General features: G+C 39.7%; 2 non-coding genes across 2 annotated transcripts; both read left to right on the plus strand.

Annotated features, from left to right (window-relative positions):
- The first annotated feature begins 7,690 nt into the window (after window positions 1-7,690).
- Window positions 7,691-7,797, plus strand: LOC131219636 (small nucleolar RNA R71). Its single transcript, XR_009158284.1, has one exon. It is a non-coding gene; the product is annotated as a small nucleolar RNA R71 (small nucleolar RNA).
- A 6,996-nt stretch (window positions 7,798-14,793) lies between these two features.
- Window positions 14,794-14,900, plus strand: LOC131219637 (small nucleolar RNA R71). Its single transcript, XR_009158285.1, has one exon. It is a non-coding gene; the product is annotated as a small nucleolar RNA R71 (small nucleolar RNA).
- Window positions 14,901-21,258: the final 6,358 nt, after the last annotated feature.

Consider the following 21,258-nt stretch of genomic DNA (forward strand, 5'->3'; position numbering starts at 1 on the left):
CATCAAACTCCAACTCAAACTCCTTAAAATTGATAACTTACTATAAACAATAAATTTACAAGTGTCTTATGTGGTTTAACCACATTATTCTCTTAATTTTTCTAAGCACTTTTCATGTTGGACACACCTCTTAAAGCTCAAAGGATGAAGAGTTATAATAAAACTAAAACTTACTATAAATAGTAAAAATGGAAATAAAATGGATTTTCAACCATCAATCTGATGGAATCTCGCAAATTCAACATGTGAAACCCAGAATAGCTGAGTTGATTGGGTAAAGTAGCTTCTCCTACCCCAAAATTATATGGTACATTGAGTAACTCATTTCGGTTTGTAAGCTATGCCTATTGTAAGGTTTTAACAGTCCGGATAACTTTCGCCTCCGATTGGGCCTTCTTTGGTTTATCTTGGACATTGAAGTATCTGCGACCCGCTCTACATTAGTCCCCTCTATTTCAAAAGAACTCATTTTCGAGTTCTCGTCCTGCTTCGGTTCATGATACTCGATCATGTGCGCCTTGTAATGATACTCGAATCAAAAGTTATGGTTAATTCGCGATTTGCATTATTTTGGTCCAACTATGCTAGGAATGTATCGATGCCATGTCCTACATCACACCCCTCCACTTGGAAAAAACTTGTTCCCAATTTACTCAAGGGACTTTCCTCATGATACTCAAATAATTTCTGGCATCGATGTTTATCAGCCTTTTCTTTATACTTTGCATGACGCTTTTAAGCTGACACAATATATGTACTTATGCTCTCCTTAACTTGACTAGTATGGATAAGTTCATTCACTTGCGCCTGTAAGATCTTGAATTCTTTCTGATAATGCGAGCAATTAGGCAGACTTGTCCCTGAGACAAGATTAATGTGGTTTTGTTTATCTCGTATGAGAGGTAATTTATAAAGGAGTTCATTGAACACAATCGCCTTAAACTCTTGAAACATTGGTTTTAAATTTCCTTGGATGTTTACAGGCTCCATATATTTTTCTTTTTCAACTAATGCGTCTACGTTTCCTATTTCCTCAAATTGTTTAACAAAATCATATTCGGTTAGGAGAGACTGTCCCTCCACTTTAGAAGTCTTGGGTTGATTCTTCGTTCCTATAGGGATGAGAATAATCATTTTTCCTTCTCTAATAAATATAAATACGTTATCTTGCCCTCTATGCATGACATCAATATTATATTATCATGGTCGACTAAGTAACATGTGACAAGCTTCCATGTTAACTACATCACACATTACTTTGTCTTTATAATATTTACCAATAGAAAATGATACATGACATTGTTCGGTTACATTTGTTTTGTTGACCTCATTAATCCATTTAATTGTGTACGGATATGGGTGCCTTTCTGTTTTTAGTTGTAGCTTTTCTACCATTATTTTTGACACGAAATTCTCATAGCTCATAACATCAATGATAATAACATTACAAACTTTTTGGCTTACAGTGCACCTCGTTTGAAAGATGTTGTACCGTTGTAAATCTATTTCTATATTTGACATGTACAACGGCTTCCTCACGATCAAAGTGGTGGCTTGCGATATACCATCATTGGGTGATGCTTTGCGAAAATCGGGGTTGTGTCGTAATCGACCACAGGTAGTTAAGCACCGCCTTGGGCTTAGGGCGGAATTAGAACATTCGCAATACGATCAAGGGTTGCCTGCAGCCTTTGCATAGTCAACTGACTCTTTCGATGGAAAGCTTCAATTCTTTCTAAAAGATAATAAATTCCTAAATCACCGTCCACAAAAATTTGGTCCATACCTTCATTATTTCTCATTAGTCCGAGGGGAGTCATCGCTCTAATACCAATTGACATAGGGATGAATGTGGTGAGGTCGGGCACCATCTTCCTCAGGGGAATAATGATGTTTTATTTAAACCAACATGATTTAAATGATTTTTAAACTCGCAAGTATACGAATCGGATGTAGATACGGTACGTATTACGAGATCGTTCCCACGAGGACAGGTCGTCACAATCCATATCTATGATTCTCCTTAACTAATCCAACAAATAATGGAATGAATTACTAAGCACAATTTTATGAAAAATAATTAATTAAGAACAGGGAAGAAAATTCAATCAGAGAGAGGGCACTAGGACTTTCGAATCCACCCCTAATTATCCTAACCCTTGTTTTGTCTGTTGATTCACCTTGATCTAGATTGATACCACTTAAATAGAGAAAGCACAATCTGTGTCCTTAATCGGGCATACAGACTGTCTAATTCCTTTAAGCAATGCCATGAATGACATATCCCATATCCTTGGTTGGGTACATGGAATGTACATTCATTAAAGCACCCTGTTTCTTCCTCTATAGGAAACTTGTTCTTGATCAGACACAAGTACCTATAATAAGCATCCAAACAACATCCATATATATACTTTAATCAAGTTCATAGATGGAGAAGTATAGAATTTAAACCCATAAAGCCCACTTAAAGAAAGAAACAAATTAATTGAAATTCAAAGTAAATCAACCAATACAAGAGCTAATCAAATTAGGGCTTCATCTCAGCCCATGAGAGATTAGTGACCCATAAAATTCATGAAAAATATTAAATAAAATTCATAAAAATTAAACACCAAACCAATCGATCTCTCTCTTCTTTCTTCTCTTTCTTCTCTTTCTTCTCTTCCTTGCTCCAGATCTGGAATCCCCTGGTTCTGAATGCCTTTCCCACGTCCAAAACTCCCCCTTTATAGCTGCTGGATGGTTGGAATCGGTGGCGGAGTCGTAGAAGGACTCGAAGTGTAATTTTTCGCAGCCGTGATCGGTGGGCCCCACAGAGGTGTTTTCTGGAAAATCCACCCCATCCATTGGATTCAGAACGAAATTTCAGTCAAGAATGGGTGGTTTTGAAGGTTCATTATCGCGGCCCAGAGAAGAAAATACAAAAAAATCAGTTTTGAACGTCGCCAGGTAGCCCTTTTGTGGCCTCTGTACCGCACATGTGTGTCCCCATGGGAGTGGAATATCAGCATAGTTTTGAAGATCTCGAAGCCCTCTACACGATGGACGGCTCGGATCGGCCGTACGGGTGACGTACGGGGCCCACAATCCTTCGCAAAAACGGCCAGCGGAAGACGCTACGCGGACGCCAAACCGACGCTGCGATGATGGTGGGGCCCATTCCTGGACTTTTCACAGGAATCCACGCCGTCCATTGGATGGAGGATGAAAAAACGGCTAGGAATGCCCAATTTCGAGTTAGAGTTGCGGTGGCCCACAGAGTTTTGAACTCACCGTCCGTGTTGCGTTTTTCAGCGATCAACGTCCGTACACATGCATGGAACCAAACGGACATCTAGGCGATGATGATATCGGCCCCAGGAAGCGGATGGACGGTTCGGATTGTCCATTTGGACACTAGGTGGGCCCCACAACCGATGACAGCGGTCGGTTCCGCGGACGCTGGAAACGGAAACTTCCGTTTTCCAAAGACGAAGTCGGGTCAGCGCTGCTGACCGACGCTCGTCCGTTTGGTGCGCAGCCGATGCACCTGTGCACTGTGTACACATCTCTTACACAGGGCTCACCGTGATGTTTACGAGAAATCCAATCCGTCCATCCTATTTGTCATCTATTTTCAACCATCAGCTCCAAGTTTGAGGCAGTTCCAAATATCAGGTGGGCCCCAAGGTGAAGATTAATGGGCTGATCTGTCCGTTGGACCACTTCCCGCGATCTTCAATGGCTGAAATTTAATATGTACGGTTAATTTACGGCCCTCATCTCATGTATGAAGTTTCGAACTGATCGGATAGTGGGAACCATGTGATCTTGCATTCTGGACCCTTTTCGGGCCCCTTTGGCTTGCTTTCCTCAGATCTCAGGCATGATTATTGGTTCTCTGGAGTCCACCCCGTGCTCTGGAGACTTTGGATCATGAAATCCATGCCTTTAACACCAATTTTCAATTAACGCTCCTGACTTTATCCTGTAATAAAAATACAATTAAAATACTCCATTAAGCATTATCATATACATAAAATCTGGTAATTACTGGGGTCTGATATGCAATATTTGACCCTGATCACAACCCCCAACCAGCATTTTGCTAGTCCCGAGCAAAGTATGCGAAAAATAATTTTAGAAATAAAAGATGATTCCTATAAACTCAAGTGACTTGTGAACAGATAGCTGAGATGTGAAAATTCTAAGATTCATGATTGGTGTGTGGAATTTTTCTCTTGGAATCAAGCTCTCAGTAAACTTCATAATCAAGTTCAACATATTAATCCATTAATTATAACATTCCTAAACATTGAGTTCCATGAGTGTAAAGTGTAATCTCGACTTACAATCAATTGTCAATTTTCATGATATCGTTAGTAATTCGTGACAACCAAGCTTGAAACCAATACTGGCATTTTAGATTAACTTTCCATTCAACTAGCCTTTGATTTTCTTTATGAACAGTACACCAAGGAACTCAAATCCTCGCCTATAGGGAGCAAACCTATGGCGAAAACTTGTCGCCCAACTTTTTTATAAGTCAACTATGGAGAATCAAAGCTATACCTATAGGGAGCAAACCTATGGTAAAGATTTTGTGACTTAGCCTTTTAATTCTTCTTTTTACCAAGTTAATCATTCAGTTATCGAACCGAAAACTTAATGTGTAAGCGAGATGTGATATGTGAAATCATGACTCAATCAATGTTTACAACGTCTAATCATGGATTAACAATTCAAAATTGACTGTGAAATCAAGCAGATGGCCGAATCCAAGAGTCATAAGTTACCAACATCATGTATCTTATAATGGTAAAATCACAACTATCCTTCAAAATCACTTTGAATTCAATAGAAATTCAGAAAAAATTTTAAAATTTTCACAAATTTTGCTCAAGACCAAGAAAATACTGATTAGGTAACCTAATCTCCCACCCCCAACCTAAAATCTACATTGTCCTCGATGTAAAAGAAATAAACAAGCAATGCACATGGAACAACGAGAATAAAAGAGGAGTGATGAAAAGATAATACCTGGATGGAGAATCAAGAAGCTTTCTCAAAATTTGTGAAAAATTTCAACGTAAAAGCGAGTTAGCACAAGAGAGAAATCAACATAAGCAAAAATAACAAAAAGAAAAACAAAAGAAGATCCTACCTATACCACTTTCGCAGGTGCTCTCGATTGCATTTAGCGCATGCAACAAGCCTTTAAACCCCTAGGTTACCCCTAGTGGACGAGTTGTAGTCTCGTGAGGGTTTGCAGTAATGTTACCCACAAACATTGAAGTAACTAACTAAGAAAATTGAAAATGAATGAAATAAAAAGCAATACAATAAAGCAAAAGGCTGGGTTGCCTCCCATGAGCGCTAAGTTTAACGTCTTCAGCCAGACAAGAACGGACCATGAATGAAATAATCTTTATAACCAGGGTCCGCCAAAGAAATTACCTCAACATCTTGATTAACCAATCCCAGACAAGTGATGTGAGTTCTCATGAACTGTGCCATCTGAAATGAGGTAACTGACACTGTCGTCAAATAATTTAAGGACTTCTGCTCGAACAACTTCTTCCATGTTAGGATCACGCTTCCTTTGCATTTCACGCGACATTTCCACAGCATGATCCATACATATCGTGGGGCATACTCCCTGTATTTCCATTATCTTCCGTTCAATTCTGCCTTATATGCTCTAAGAACATTAAGCAGACTGCTCGCCTTTGTCTTCTCAGAGTTACAAACTGTGCTGTCGGGAAGAGTCTCAGAGGGATGAAGAGGTTCCACTTTCGCTCTCCATTTTTCAGTCTTCAATATAGGAGTAGAGTCGAGCAATGCATTGACTTCATGGATGGGACTATCAATGTCAAAATCCATGCCCGATTGTGCTAAGCAGGTCTCCAGAGGATCTTCAAAAGATGTACGGAAGGAGTCCCTGCACAAGGCTCTCGATCATGTCCACTTCAAATATGTCATCCAAATCGGAGGGTTGTTGTTCTGCATTAAAAACATTGAGTTTAATATTCATGTTACCAAAGGACAATTTCATAACTCCATTCCTGCAATTGATAATAGCATTAGATGTGGCCAAAAATGGACGACCCAAAATGACTGGGATCTGACTATGAAGATTCTGGACAGGCTGAGTATCTATAACTATGAAATCCACTGGAAAATAAAATTTATCAACCTGGATTAACACATCTTCAATAATACCCCGGGGCACCTTGACAGATCTATCGGCTAGTTGTAATGTTACCTTAGTCGGTTTCAACTCACCAAGTCCTAGCTGCTCATAGACCGAATATGGTAACAAATTGACACTCGCCCCTAAATCAAGTAATGCCTTCCCGATCTTATGATCTCCTATGCCGCAAGAAATGGTGGGAGCTCCTGGATCCCTAAATTTAGGAGGGGTGTTATGTTGAATCATGGAGCTGAGCTGCTCTGCAAGGAAGACTTTCTTATGAACATTCTGCTTACGCTTTTGAGTGCATAAATCTTTAAGAAACTTAGCGTAAGCAGGGACTTGCTTGATAGCGTCAAGCAACGGGATGTTGACTTGCACTTTTTGAAACACATCCAAGATTTCATCAAAGTTATTTCTTTTCTTTATTGGTGCCAGACGTTGAGGAAAGGGTGCTTTGGGCACATAAGGTGGCACATTAGTGGCTCTTGGAGAGTCAGAGAGCTTTTGGACTTTGGATGCATTGGTATGACTCTCTGCTTTATCTTGATCTTCTGTTTTAGAATTTGATTCATCCCCAGGCATCTCTATTCTGTTATCAATCTGCTTGCCTGACCTAAGGGTAGTGATCGATTTGGCCTGTTCATGATATTGCCCTTGGTTGGAATTAGAGCCAATCTCATACTGTCCCTTTGGATTAGCCTCAGGTTGGCTAGGGAACTTGCCCTTCTCTCTCTCACTCAATGTGGCGTTAGTTGACCCATTTGTACTTCCACTTGGCAATGGATTGTGCATTTGCATGTAAGCTTTCCTGGTGGCCAATAAGGTTTGTTGGGTGTCTTTTTGGAATTGGAGAGAACTCGCATGAAAAGATGGAGTGTATCCTCAAGAGATGGTTTCCTTGATTGTGTAGGCCAGTTGTTGATATTGTGGAAACCGTTGAGGTTGTTGATTGCCAACTTGGAGGTGCGGTTGCATGGGAGGATTTCGGATGGTCCTCCTTGTTGTGGTCCTTTTGCCCAAGAGAAATTTGGATGTCTAGCCCACCCTGGGTTGTATGTGTTCGAGTAAGGATCATTCCCAGATTTTTGAAAAGTGTTCATAGCATGAACTTGTTCAGAGAGAAGTTCTGGGAATGCTGCACCAGATGGACAAGACTGCATAGGATGGGCAGGACTAGAACATGTGGCATATGCCTCGACTTGAGCTGTTTGTGGTGGTCCATTATTCAATACCAGAGCATCAACTTTCTTTGTCAGGTTATCAAGCTTGGCACTTAGCTCTGGTATGACTCCTATCTCATATATACCACCTCTCTTTTGTTGTTGGGGACTTCTATCACCTCTATTTGAATAATCCCATTGCTGTTGGGAATTTTCGCACAAAGTTTCAAAGAAGTTCCACGCTTCGACATCACTTTTGGTCATGAATGACCCTCCACTGGTGGCATCAACCATGCGACGGTTCTGTGGTGTCAGACCGTCATAGAAGTATTGAACTTGTTGCCACTTCTCAAAACCATGGTGAGGACATTTAAGAAGCAAGTCCTTCCATCTTTCCCAACATTCATGAAAGTGCTCGCCCTCTTTTTGTGTGAAGTTAGTGATTTCTCTACGGAGGGCATTGGTTTTGTGAACGGGGAAGAACTTGTTTAAGAACTTCTTAGACAGTTGGTCCCATGTAGTGATAGATCCAACTTCTAGAGAATTCAACCATGCTTTCGCCTTATCCTTCAAAGAAAAAGGAAACAGGCGTAGGCGGATCGAATCGTCTGAGAAGTTTTGGAACTTAAAGGTGGAGCAAATGTTTAAGAATTCTTTCACATGATGATATGGGTCCTCTTTGTCCAATCCATAAAAGGATGGCAACAATTGTATGACTCCAGGTTTAAGTTCAAAGTGTGCTGCCGTAGTGGTTGGCAACACTATGCATGAAGGCGCATTAAATTGGACAGGAGCTGAATAATCTTTGAGAGCTTTAACTTCAGTCTCATTCGCCATTTCAACAAAATTATTTCTCAATCTTTCACGAATTGTTCTTTCAATCTCAGGATCAAACGGTGCTAGTTCTAAATCCAGAGATCTACGTCCTAGCATAAACTGTGAGATTCTAAAACAAGTTAAAATTATGTAAATGAGAATGGGAAGAAAGAACCCAGAAAAGGAGATGATTGATGTCTGAAGAAGAGCTCCTCCTTTTGAAGACAATGTTATTTAGCAGCTTCCTTCCACAATTCCTGTAGACATAATAAAATAAATAAATAAATTGAAATTCCTAAAATAATGCTAGAAAAATCCTAAGCAACGGTTAATTTCTTAAAAAAAAAAAAAAAAAAAGTTTGTAATCTTAGAAATAAAAGCTAAGTTAGTTTCTAAAAAGGGAAAATTTCTAAAAAATAGGAAATTAGAAAATAAGAGAGAAACTTTCTAAAAAAATAAAACCTAAAAACTCTTCTAATAATAAAACCTAAACTAGAAAATAGAAAGTTACTTGAAAGAAGAATCAGAATCTAGAATTAGAAAATAGGAAATAAAAAAAAATAAAATAGCCTAGAGATAGAAACTTTCTAAAAAAAATAAAACCTTAATTCTAAAAATAGAAATTAGAAAAAAAATAGAAAATTTGGAAAGAGATTACCAAATTAGTAGTTTATGTCAGGTCCCTACAAAACAGGAAATAGGTTAGTTTCAAAAAAATTTAACCTAGAGTTAGTAAAAAACCTAAGACTATGAATTATGATAAGAGAGAATCCTAAATCCAATTGGAACAAAACAGTCCCCGGCAACGGCGCCAAAAACTTGATGTTTTATTTAAACCAACATGATTTAAATGATTTTTAAACTCGCAAGTATACGAATCAGATGTAGATACGGTACGTATTACGAGATCGTTCCCACGAGGACTGGTCGTCACAATTCAAATCTATGATTCTCCTTAACTAATCCAACAAATAATGGAATGAATTACTAAGCACAATTTTATGAAAAATAATTAATTAAGAACAGGGAAGAAAATTCAATCAGAGAGAGGGCACTAGGACTTTCGAATCCACCCCTAATTATCCTAACCCTTGTTTTGTCTGTTGATTCACCTTGATCTAGATTGATACCACTTAAATAGAGAAAGCACAATCTGTGTCCTTAATCGGGCATACAAACTGTCTAATTCCTTTAAGCAATGCCATGAATGACATATCCCATATCCTTGGTCGGGTACATGGAATGTACATTCATTAAAGCACCTTGTTTCTTCCTCTATAGGAAACTTGTTCTTGATCAGACACAAGTACCTATAATAAGCATCCAAACAACATCCATATATATACTTTAATCAAGTTCATAGATGGAGAAGTATAGAATTTAAACCCATAAAGCCCACTTAAAGAAAGAAACAAATTAATTGAAATTCAAAGTAAATCAACCAATACAAGAGCTAATCAAATTAGGGGCTTCATCTCAGCCCTAGCTGAGAGATTAGTGACCCATAAAATCCATGAAAAATATTAAATAAAATTCATAAAAATTAAACACCAAACCAATCGATCTCTCTCTTCTTTCTTCTCTTTCTTCTCTTTCTTCTCTTCCTTGCTCCAGATCTGGAATCCCCTGGTTCTGAATGCCTTTCCCACGTCCAAAACTCCCCCTTTATAGCTGCTGGATGGTTGGAATCGGTGGCGGAGTCGTAGAAGGACTCGAAGTGTAATTTTTCGCAGCCGTGATCGGTGGGCCCCACAGAGGTGTTTTCTGGAAAATCCACCCCATCCATTGGATTCAGAACGAAATTTCAGTCAAGAATGGGTGGTTTTGAAGGTTCATTATCGCGGCCCAGAGAAGAAAATACAAAAAAAATCAGTTTTGAACGTCGCCAGGTAGCCCTTTTGTGGCCTCTGTACCGCACATGTGTGTCCCCATGGGAGTGGAATATCAGCATAGTTTTGAAGATCTCGAAGCCCTCTACACGATGGACGGCTCGGATCGGCCGTACGGGTGACGTACGGGGCCCACAATCCTTCGCAAAAACGGCCAGCGGAAGACGCTACGCGGACGCCAAACCGATGCTGCGATGATGGTGGGGCCCATTACTGGACTTTTCACAGGAATCCACGTCGTCCATTGGTTTCAGCTCGAAAAATCAGTAGGAATTGACTGGTTTTGGGGTGAATTTGGTGCAGCCCACGGAGTTTTGAACTCACCGTCCGTTTTGCGTTTTTTCAGCGATCAACGTCCGTACACATGCATGGAACCAAACGGACATCTAGGCGATGATGATATCGGCCCCAGGAAGCGGATGGACGGTTCGGATTGTCCATTTGGACACTAGGTGGGCCCCACAACCGATGACAGCGGTCGGTTCCGCGGACGCTGGAAACGGAAACTTCCGTTTTCCAAAGACGAAGTCGGGTCAGCGCTGCTGACCGACGCTCGTCCGTTTGGTGCGCAGCCGATGCACCTGTGCACTGTGTACACATCTCTTACACAGGGCTCACCGTGATGTTTACGAGAAATCCAATCCGTCCATCCTATTTGTCATCTATTTTCAACCATCAGCTCCAAGTTTGAGGCAGTTCCAAATATCAGGTGGGCCCCAAGGTGAAGATTAATGGGCTGATCTGTCCGTTGGACCACTTCCCGCGATCTTCAATGGCTGAAATTTAATATGTACGGTTAATTTACGGCCCTCATCTCATGTATGAAGTTTCGAACTGATCGGATAGTGGGAACCATGTGATCTTGCATTCTGGACCCTTTTCGGGCCCCTTTGGCTTGCTTTCCTCAGATCCCAGACGTGTAAAATCTTCATTATTGGTTCTCTGGAGTCCACCCCGTGCTCTGGAGACTTTGGATCATGAAATCCATGCCTTTAACACCAATTTTCAATTAACGCTCCTGACTTTATCCTGTAATAAAAATACAATTAAAATACTCCATTAAGCATTATCATATACATAAAATCTGGTAATTACTGGGGTCTGATATGCAATATTTGACCCTGATCACAACCCCCAACCAGCATTTTGCTAGTCCCGAGCAAAGTATGCGAAAAATAATTTTAGAAATAAAAGATGATTCCTATAAACTCAAGTGACTTGTGAACAGATAGCTGAGATGTGAAAATTCTAAGATTCATGATTGGTGTGTGGAATTTTTCTCTTGGAATCAAGCTCTCAGTAAACTTCATAATCAAGTTCAACATATTAATCCATTAATTATAACATTCCTAAACATTGAGTTCCATGAGTGTAAAGTGTAATCTCGACTTACAATCAATTGTCAATTTTCATGATATCGTTAGTAATTCGTGACAACCAAGCTTGAAACCAATACTGGCATTTTAGATTAACTTTCCATTCAACTAGCCTTTGATTTTCTTTATGAACAGTACACCAAGGAACTCAAATCCTCGCCTATAGGGAGCAAACCTATGGCGAAAACTTGTCGCCTCATTTTTTATAAGTCAACTATGGAGAATCAAATCTATACCTATAGGGAGCAAACCTATGGTAAAGATTATGTGACTTAGCCTTTTAATTCTTCTTTTTACCAAGTTAATCATTCAGTTATCGAACCAAAACTTAATGTGCAAGCGAGATGTGATATGTGAAATCATGACTCAATCAATGTTTACAACGTCTAATCATGGATTAACAATTCAAAATTGACTGTGAAATCAAGCAGATGGCCGAATCCAAGAGTCATAAGTTACCAACATCATGTATCTTATAATGGTAAAATCACAACTATCCTTCAAAATCACTTTGAATTCAATAGAAATTCAGAAAAAATTTTAAAATTTTCACAAATTTTCCTCAAGACCAAGAAAATACTGATTAGGTAACCTAATCTCCCACCCCCAACCTAAAATCTACATTGTCCTCGATGTAAAAGAAATAAACAAGCAATGCACATGGAACAACGAGAATAAAAGAGGAGTGATGAAAAGATAATACCTGGATGGAGAATCAAGAAGCTTTCTCAAAATTTGTGAAAAATTTCAACGTAAAAGCGAGTTAGCACAAGAGAGAAATCAACATAAGCAAAAATAACAAAAAGAAAAACAAAAGAAGATCCTACCTATACCACTTTCGCAGGTGCTCTCGATTGCATTTAGCGCATGCAACAAGCCTTTAAACCCCTAGGTTACCCCTAGTGGACGAGTTGTAGTCTCGTGAGGGTTTGCAGTAATGTTACCCACAAACATTGAAGTAACTAACTAAGAAAATTGAAAATGAATGAAATAAAAAGCAATACAATAAAGCAAAAGGTGGGTTGCCTCCCATGAGCGCTAAGTTTAACGTCTTCGAGCCAGACAAGAACGGACCATGAATGAAATAATCTTTATAACCAGTGGTCCGCCAAAGAAATTACCTCAACATCTTGATTAACCAATCCCATAAGTGATGTGAGTTCTCATGAACTGTGCCATCTGAAATAAGGCAACTGACACTGTCGTCAAATAATTTAAGGACTTCTGCTCGAACAACTTCTTCCATGTTAGGATCACGCTTCCTTTGCATTTCACGCGACATTTCCACAGCATGATCCATACATATCGTGGGGCATACTCCCTGTATTTCCATTATCTTCCGTTCAATTGCTGCCTTATATGCTCTAAGAACATTAAGCAGCCTGCTCGCCTTTGTCTTCTCAGAGTTACAAACTGTGCTGTCAGGAAGAGTCTCAGAGGGATGAAGAGGTTCCACTTTCGCTCTCCATTTTTCAGTCTCCAATATAGGAGTAGAGTCGAGCAATGCATTGACTTCATGGATGGGACTATCAATGTCAAAATCCATGCCCGATTGTGCTAAGCAGGTCTCTAGAGGATCTTCAAAAGATGTACGGAAGGAGTCCTGCACAAGGCTCTCGATCATGTCCACTTCAAATATGTCATCCAAATCTGAGGGTTGTTGTCCTGCATTAAAAACATTGAGTTTAATATTCATGTTACCAAAGGACAATTTCATAACTCCATTCCTGCAATTGATAATAGCATTAGATGTGGCCAAAAATGGACGACCCAAAATGACTGGGATCTGACTATGAAGATTCTGGACAGGCTGAGTATCTATAACTATGAAATCCACTGGAAAATAAAATTTATCAACCTGGATTAACACATCTTCAATAATACCCCGGGGCACCTTGATAGATCTATCAGCTAGTTGTAATGTTACCTTAGTCGGTTTCAACTCACCAAGTCCTAGTTGCTCATAAACCGAATATGGTAACAAATTGACACTCGCCCCTAAATCAAGTAATGCCTTCCCGATCTTATGATCTCCTATGCCGCAAGAAATGGTGGGAGCTCCTGGATCCCTAAATTTAGGAGGGGTGTTATGTTGAATCATGGAGCTGAGCTGCTCTGCAAGGAAGACTTTCTTATGAACATTATGGTTACGCTTTTGAGTGCTTATTTCTTTATGAAACTTTGCGTTAGCATGGACTTGCTTGATAGCGTCAAGCAACGGGATGTTGACTTGCACTTTTTGAAACACATCCAAGATTTCATCAAAGTTATTTCTTTTCTTTATTGGTGCCAGACGTTGAGGAAAGGGTGCTTTGGGCATATAAGGTGGCACATTAGTGGCTCTTGGAGAGTCAGAGAGCTTTTGGACTTTGGATGCATTGGTATGGCTTGCTGCTTTATCTTGATCTTCTGTTTTAGAATTTGATTCATCCCCAGGCATCTCTATTCTGTTATCAATCTGCTTGCCTGACCTAAGGGTAGTGATCGATTTGGCCTGTTCATGATATTGCCCTTGGTTGGAATTAGAGCCAATCTCATACTGTCCCTTTGGATTAGCCTCAGGTTGGCTAGGGAACTTGCCCTTCTCTCTCTCACTCAATGTGGCAGCTAGTTGACCCATTTGTACTTCCAGCTTGGCAATGGATTGTGCATTTGCATGTAAGCTTTGCTGGTTGGCCAGTAAGGTTTGTTGGGTGTCTTTTTGGAATTGGAGAAAACTCTGCATGAAAAGATGGAGTGTATCCTCAAGAGATGGTTTCCTTGATTGTGTAGGCAGTTGTTGATATTGTGGAAACTGTTGAGGTTGTTGATTGCCAACTTGGAGGTGCGGTTGCATGGGAGGATTTCCAGATGGTCCTCCTTGTTGTGGTCCTTTTGCCCAAGAGAAATTTGGATGTCTAGCCCACCCTGGGTTGTATGTGTTCGAGTAAGGATCATTCCCAGATTTTTGAAAAGTGTTCATAGCATGAACTTGTTCAGAGAGAAGTTCTGAGAATGCTGCACCAGATGGACAAGACTGCATAGGATGGGCAGGACTAGAACATGTGGCATATGCCTCGACTTGAGCTGTTTGTGGTGGTCCATTATTCAATACCAGAGCATCAACTTTCTTTGTCAGGTTATCAAGCTTGGCACTTAGCTCTGGTATGACTCCTATCTCATATATACCACCTCTCTTTTGTTGTTGGGGACTTCTATCACCTCTATTTGAATAATCCCATTGCTGTTGGGAATTTTCGCACAAAGTTTCAAAGAAGTTCCACGCTTCGACATCACTTTTGGTCATGAATGACCCTCCACTGGTGGCATCAACCATGCGACGGTTATGTGGTGTCAGACCGTCATAGAAGTATTGAACTTGTTGCCACTTCTCAAAACCATGGTGAGGACATTTAAGAAGCAAGTCCTTCCATCTTTCCCAACATTCATGAAAGTGCTCGCCCTCTTTTTGTGTGAAGTTAGTGATTTCTCTACGGAGGGCATTGGTTTTGTGAACGGGGAAGAACTTGTTTAAGAACTTCTTAGACAGTTGGTCCCATGTAGTGATAGATCCAACTTCTAGAGAATTCAACCATGCTTTCGCCTTATCCTTCAAAGAAAAAGGAAACAGGCGTAGGCGGATCGAATCGTCTGAGAAGTTTTGGAACTTAAAGGTGGAGCAAATGTTTAAGAATTCTTTCACATGATGATATGGGTCCTCTTTGTCCAATCCATAAAAGGATGGCAACAATTGTATGACTCCAGGTTTAAGTTCAAAGTGTGCTGCCGTAGTGGTTGGCAACACTATGCATGAAGGCGCATTAAATTGGACAGGAGCTGAATAATCTTTGAGAGCTTTAACTTCAGTCTCATTCGCCATTTCAACAAAATTATTTCTCAATCTTTCACGAATTGTTCTTTCAATCTCAGGATCAAACGGTGCTAGTTCTAAATCCAGAGATCTACGTCCTAGCATAAACTGTGAGATTCTAAAACAAGTTAAAATTATGTAAATGAGAATGGGAAGAAAGAACCCAGAAAAGGAGATGATTGATGTCTGAAGAAGAGCTCCTCCTTTTGAAGACAATGTTATTTAGCAGCTTCCTTCCTTAATTCCTATAAACAAAAAGAAAACAAAAATAAATTAAATTTACTAAAATAATGCTAGAAAAAATCCTAAGCAACGGTTAATTTCTAAAAAAAAAAAAAAAAAAGTTTGTAATCTTAGAAATAAAAGCTAAGTTAGTTTCTAAAAAGGGAAAATTTCTAAAAAATAGGAAATTAGAAAATAAGAGAGAAACTTTCTAAAAAAATAAAACCTAAAAACTCTTCTAATAATAAAACCTAAACTAGAAAATAGAAAGTTACTTGAAAGAAGAATCAGAATCTAGAATTAGAAAATAGGAAATAAAAAAATAAAAAAATAAAAAAAAATAAAATAGCCTAGAGATAGAAACTTTCTAAAAAAAATAAAACCTTAATTCTAAAAATAGAAATTAGAAAAAAAATAGAAAATTTGGACAGAGATTACCAAATTAGTAGTTTATGTCAGGTCCCTACAAAACAGGAAATAGGTTAGTTTCAAAAAAAATTTAACCTAGAGTTAGTAAAAAACCTAAGACTATGAATTATGATAAGAGAGAATCCTAAATCCAATTGGAACAAAACAGTCCCCGGCAACGTCGCCAAAAACTTGATGTTTTATTTAAACCAACACGATTTAAATGATTTTTAAACTCGCAAGTATACGAATCAGATGTAGATACGGTACGTATTACGAGATCGTTCCCACGAGGACTGGTCGTCACAATTCAAATCTATGATTCTCCTTAACTAATCCAACAAATAATGGAATGAATTACTAAGCACAATTTTATGAAAAATAATTAATTAAGAACAGGGAAGAAAATTCAATCAGAGAGAGGGCACTAGGACTTTCGAATCCACCCCTAATTATCCTAACCCTTGTTTTGTCTGTTGATTCACCTTGATCTAGATTGATACCACTTAAATAGAGAAAGCACAATCTGTGTCCTTAATCGGGCATACAAACTGTCTAATTCCTTTAAGCAATGCCATGAATGACATATCCCATATCCTTGGTCGGGTACATGGAATGTACATTCATTAAAGCACCCTGTTTCTTCCTCTATAGGAAACTTGTTCTTGATCAGACACAAGTACCTATAATAAGCATCCAAACAACATCCATATATATACTTTAATCAAGTTCATAGATGGAGAAGTATAGAATTTAAACCCATAAAGCCCACTTAAAGAAAGAAACAAATTAATTGAAATTCAAAGTAAATCAACCAATACAAGAGCTAATCAAATTAGGGGCTTCATCTCAGCCCTAGCTGAGAGATTAGTGACCCATAAAATTCATGAAAAATATTAAATAAAATTCATAAAAATTAAACACCAAACCAATCGATCTCTCTCTTCTTTCTTCTCTTTCTTCTCTTTCTTCTCTTCCTTGCTCCAGATCTGGAATCCCCTGGTTCTGAATGCCTTTCCCACGTCCAAAACTCCCCCTTTATAGCTGCTGGATGGTTGGAATCGGTGGCGGAGTCGTAGAAGGACTCGAAGTGTAATTTTTCGCAGCCGTGATCGGTGGGCCCCACAGAGGTGTTTTCTGGAAAATCCACCCCATCCATTGGATTCAGAACGAAATTTCAGTCAAGAATGGGTGGTTTTGAAGGTTCATTATCGCGGCCCAGAGAAGAAAATACAAAAAAATCAGTTTTGAACGTCGCCAGGTAGCCCTTTTGTGGCCTCTGTACCGCACATGTGTGTCCCCATGGGAGTGGAATATCAGCATAGTTTTGAAGATCTCGAAGCCCTCTACACGATGGACGGCTCGGATCGGCCGTACGGGTGACGTACGGGGCCCACAATCCTTCGCAAAAACGGCCAGCGGTCGTCCGTTACGCGGACGCGAAACCACGTCCGTGGCAATGGTGGGACCCATTCCTGGACTTTTCACAGGAATCCACGTCGTCCATTGGTTTCAGCTCGAAAAATTAGTAGGAATTGACTGGTTTTGGGGTGAATTTGGTGCAGCCCACGGAGTTTTGAACTCACCGTCCGTTTTGCGTTTTTTCAGCGATCAACGTCCGTACACATGCATGGAACCAAACGGACATCTAGGCGATGATGATATCGGCCCCAGGAAGCGGATGGACGGTTCGGATTGTCCATTTGGACACTAGGTGGGCCCCACAACCGATGACAGCGGTCGGTTCCGCGGACGCTGGAAACGGAAACTTCCGTTTTCCAAAGACGAAGTCGGGTCAGCGCTGCTGACCGACGCTCGTCCGTTTGGTGCGCAGCCGATGCACCTGTGCACTGTGTACACATCTCTTACACAGGGCTCACCGTGATGTTTACGAGAAATCCAATCCGTCCATCCTATTTGTCATCTATTTTCAACCATCAGCTCCAAGTTTGAGGCAGTTCCAAATATCAGGTGGGCCCCAAGGTGAAGATTAATGGGCTGATCTGTCCGTTGGACCACTTCCCGCGATCTTCAATGGCTGAAATTTAATATGTACGGTTAATTTACGGCCCTCATCTCATGTATGAAGTTTCGAACTGATCGGATAGTGGGAACCATGTGATCTTGCATTATGGACCCTTTTCGGGCCCCTTTGGCTTGCTTTCCTCAGATCTCAGGCACCAATATTGGTTCTCTGGAGTCCATCCCGTGCTCTGGAGACTTTGGATCATGAAATCCATGCCATTAACCACAATTTTCAATTAACGCTCCTGACTTTATCCTGTAATAAAAATACAATTAAAATACTCCATTAAGCATTATCATATACATAAAATCTGGTAATTACTGGGGTCTGATATGCAATATTTGACCCTGATCACAACCCCCAACCAGCATTTTGCTAGTCCCGAGCAAAGTATGCGAAAAATAATTTTAGAAATAAAAGATGATTCCTATAAACTCAAGTGACTTGTGAACAGATAGCTGAGATGTGAAAATTCTAAGATTCATGATTGGTGTGTGGAATTTTTCTCTTGGAATCAAGCTCTCAGTAAACTTCATAATCAAGTTCAACATATTAATCCATTAATTATAACATTCCTAAACATTGAGTTCCATGAGTGTAAAGTGTAATCTCGACTTACAATCAATTGTCAATTTTCATGATATCGTTAGTAATTCGTGACAACCAAGCTTGAAACCAATACTGGCATTTTAGATTAACTTTCCATTCAACTAGCCTTTGATTTTCTTTATGAACAGTACACCAAGGAACTCAAATCCTCGCCTATAGGGAGCAAACCTATGGCGAAAACTTGTCGCCTCATTTTTTATAAGTCAACTATGGAGAATCAAATCTATACCTATAGGGAGCAAACCTATGGTAAAGATTATGTGACTTAGCCTTTTAATTCTTCTTTTTACCAAGTTAATCATTCAGAGTTATCGAACCAAAACTTAATGTGCAAGCGAGATGTGATATGTGAAATCATGACTCAATCAATGTTTACAACGTCTAATCATGGATTAACAATTCAAAATTGACTGTGAAATCAAGCAGATGGCCGAATCCAAGAGTCATAAGTTACCAACATCATGTATCTTATAATGGTAAAATCACAACTATCCTTCAAAATCACTTTGAATTCAATAGAAATTCAGAAAAAATTTTAAAATTTTCACAAATTTTGCTCAAGACCAAGAAAATACTGATTAGGTAACCTAATCTCCCACCCCCAACCTAAAATCTACATTGTCCTCGATGTAAAAGAAATAAACAAGCAATGCACATGGAACAACGAGAATAAAAGAGGAGTGATGAAAAGATAATACCTGGATGGAGAATCAAGAAGCTTTCTCAAAATTTGTGAAAAATTTCAACGTAAAAGCGAGTTAGCACAAGAGAGAAATCAACATAAGCAAAAATAACAAAAAGAAAAACAAAAGAAGATCCTACCTATACCACTTTCGCAGTGCTCTCGATTGCATTTAGCGCATGCAACAAGCCTTTAAACCACTAGGTTACCCCTAGTGGACGAGTTGTAGTCTCGTGAGGGTTTGCAGTAATGTTACCCACAAACATTGAAGTAACTAACTAAGAAAATTGAAAATGAATGAAATAAAAAGCAATACAATAAAGCAAAAGGCTGGGTTGCCTCCCATGAGCGCTAAGTTTAACGTCTTCAGCCAGACAAGAACGGACCATGAATGAAATAATCTTTATAACCAGGGTCCGCCAAAGAAATTACCTCAACATCTTGATTAACCAATCCCAGACAAGTGATGTGAGTTCTCATGAACTGTGCCATCTGAAATGAGGTAACTGACACTGTCGTCAAATAATTTAAGGACTTCTGCTCGAACAACTTCTTCCATGTTAGGATCACGCTTCCTTTGCATTTCACGCGACATTTCCACAGCATGATCCATACATATCGTGGGGCATACTCCCTGTATTTCCATTATCTTCCGTTCAATTGCTGCCTTATATGCTCTGAGAACATTAAGCAGCCTGCTCGCCTTTGTCTTCTCAGAGTTACAAACTGTGCTGTCAGGAAGAATCTCAGAGGGATGAAGAGGTTCCACTTTCGCTCTCCATTTTTCAGTCTCCAATATAGGAGTAGAGTCGAGCAATGCATTGACTTCATGGATGGGACTATCAATGTCAAAATCCATGCCCGATTGTGCTAAGCAGGTCTCTAGAGGATCTTCAAAAGATGTACGGAAGGAGTCCTGCACAAGGCTCTCGATCATGTCCACTTCAAATATGTCATCCAAATCTGAGGGTTGTTGTCCTGCATTAAAAACATTGAGTTTAATATTCATGTTACCAAAGGACAATTTCATAACTCCATTCCTGCAATTGATAATAGCATTAGATGTGGCCAAAAATGGACGACCCAAAATGACTGGAATCTAACTGAAGATTCTGGACAGGCTGAGTATCTATAACTATGAAATCCACTGGAAAATAAAATTTATCAACCTGGATTAACACATCTTCAATAATACCCCGGGGCACCTTGACAGATCTATCAGCTAGTTGTAATGTTACCTTAGTCGGTTTCAACTCACCAAGTCCTAGCTGCTCATAAACCGAATATGGTAACAAATTGACACTCGCCCCTAAATCAAGTAATGCCTTCCCGATCTTATGATCTCCTATGCCGCAAGAAATGGTGGGAGCTCCTGGATCCCTAAATTTAGGAGGGGTGTTATGTTGAATCATGGAGCTGAGCTGCTCTGCAAGGAAGACTTTCTTATGAACATTCTGCTTACGCTTTTGAGTGCATAAATCTTTAAGAAACTTAGCGTAAGCAGGGACTTGCTTGATAGCGTCAAGCAACGGGATGTTGACTTGCACTTTTTGAAACACATCCAAGATTTCATCAAAGTTATTTCTTTTCTTTATTGGTGCCAGACGTTGAGGAAAGGGTGCTTTGGGCACATAAGGTGGCACATTAGTGGCTCTTGGAGAGTCAGAGAGCTTTTGGACTTTGGATGCATTGGTATGACTCTCTGCTTTATCTTGATCTTCTGTTTTAGAATTTGATTCATCCCCAGGCATCTCTATTCTGTTATCAATCTGCTTGCCTGACCTAAGGGTAGTGATCGATTTGGCCTGTTCATGATATTGCCCTTGGTTGGAATTAGAGCCAATCTCATACTGTCCCTTTGGATTAGCCTCAGGTTGGCTAGGGAACTTGCCCTTCTCTCTCTCACTCAATGTGGCAGTTAGTTGACCCATTTGTACTTCCAGCTTGGCAATGGATTGTGCATTTGCATGTAAGCTTTGCTGGTTGGCCAGTAAGGTTTGTTGGGTGTCTTTTTGGAATTGGAGAGAACTCTGCATGAAAAG

Source organism: Magnolia sinica, chromosome 11 (genome assembly GCF_029962835.1).
Source record: "Magnolia sinica isolate HGM2019 chromosome 11, MsV1, whole genome shotgun sequence".
Taxonomy (NCBI): domain Eukaryota; kingdom Viridiplantae; phylum Streptophyta; class Magnoliopsida; order Magnoliales; family Magnoliaceae; genus Magnolia; species Magnolia sinica.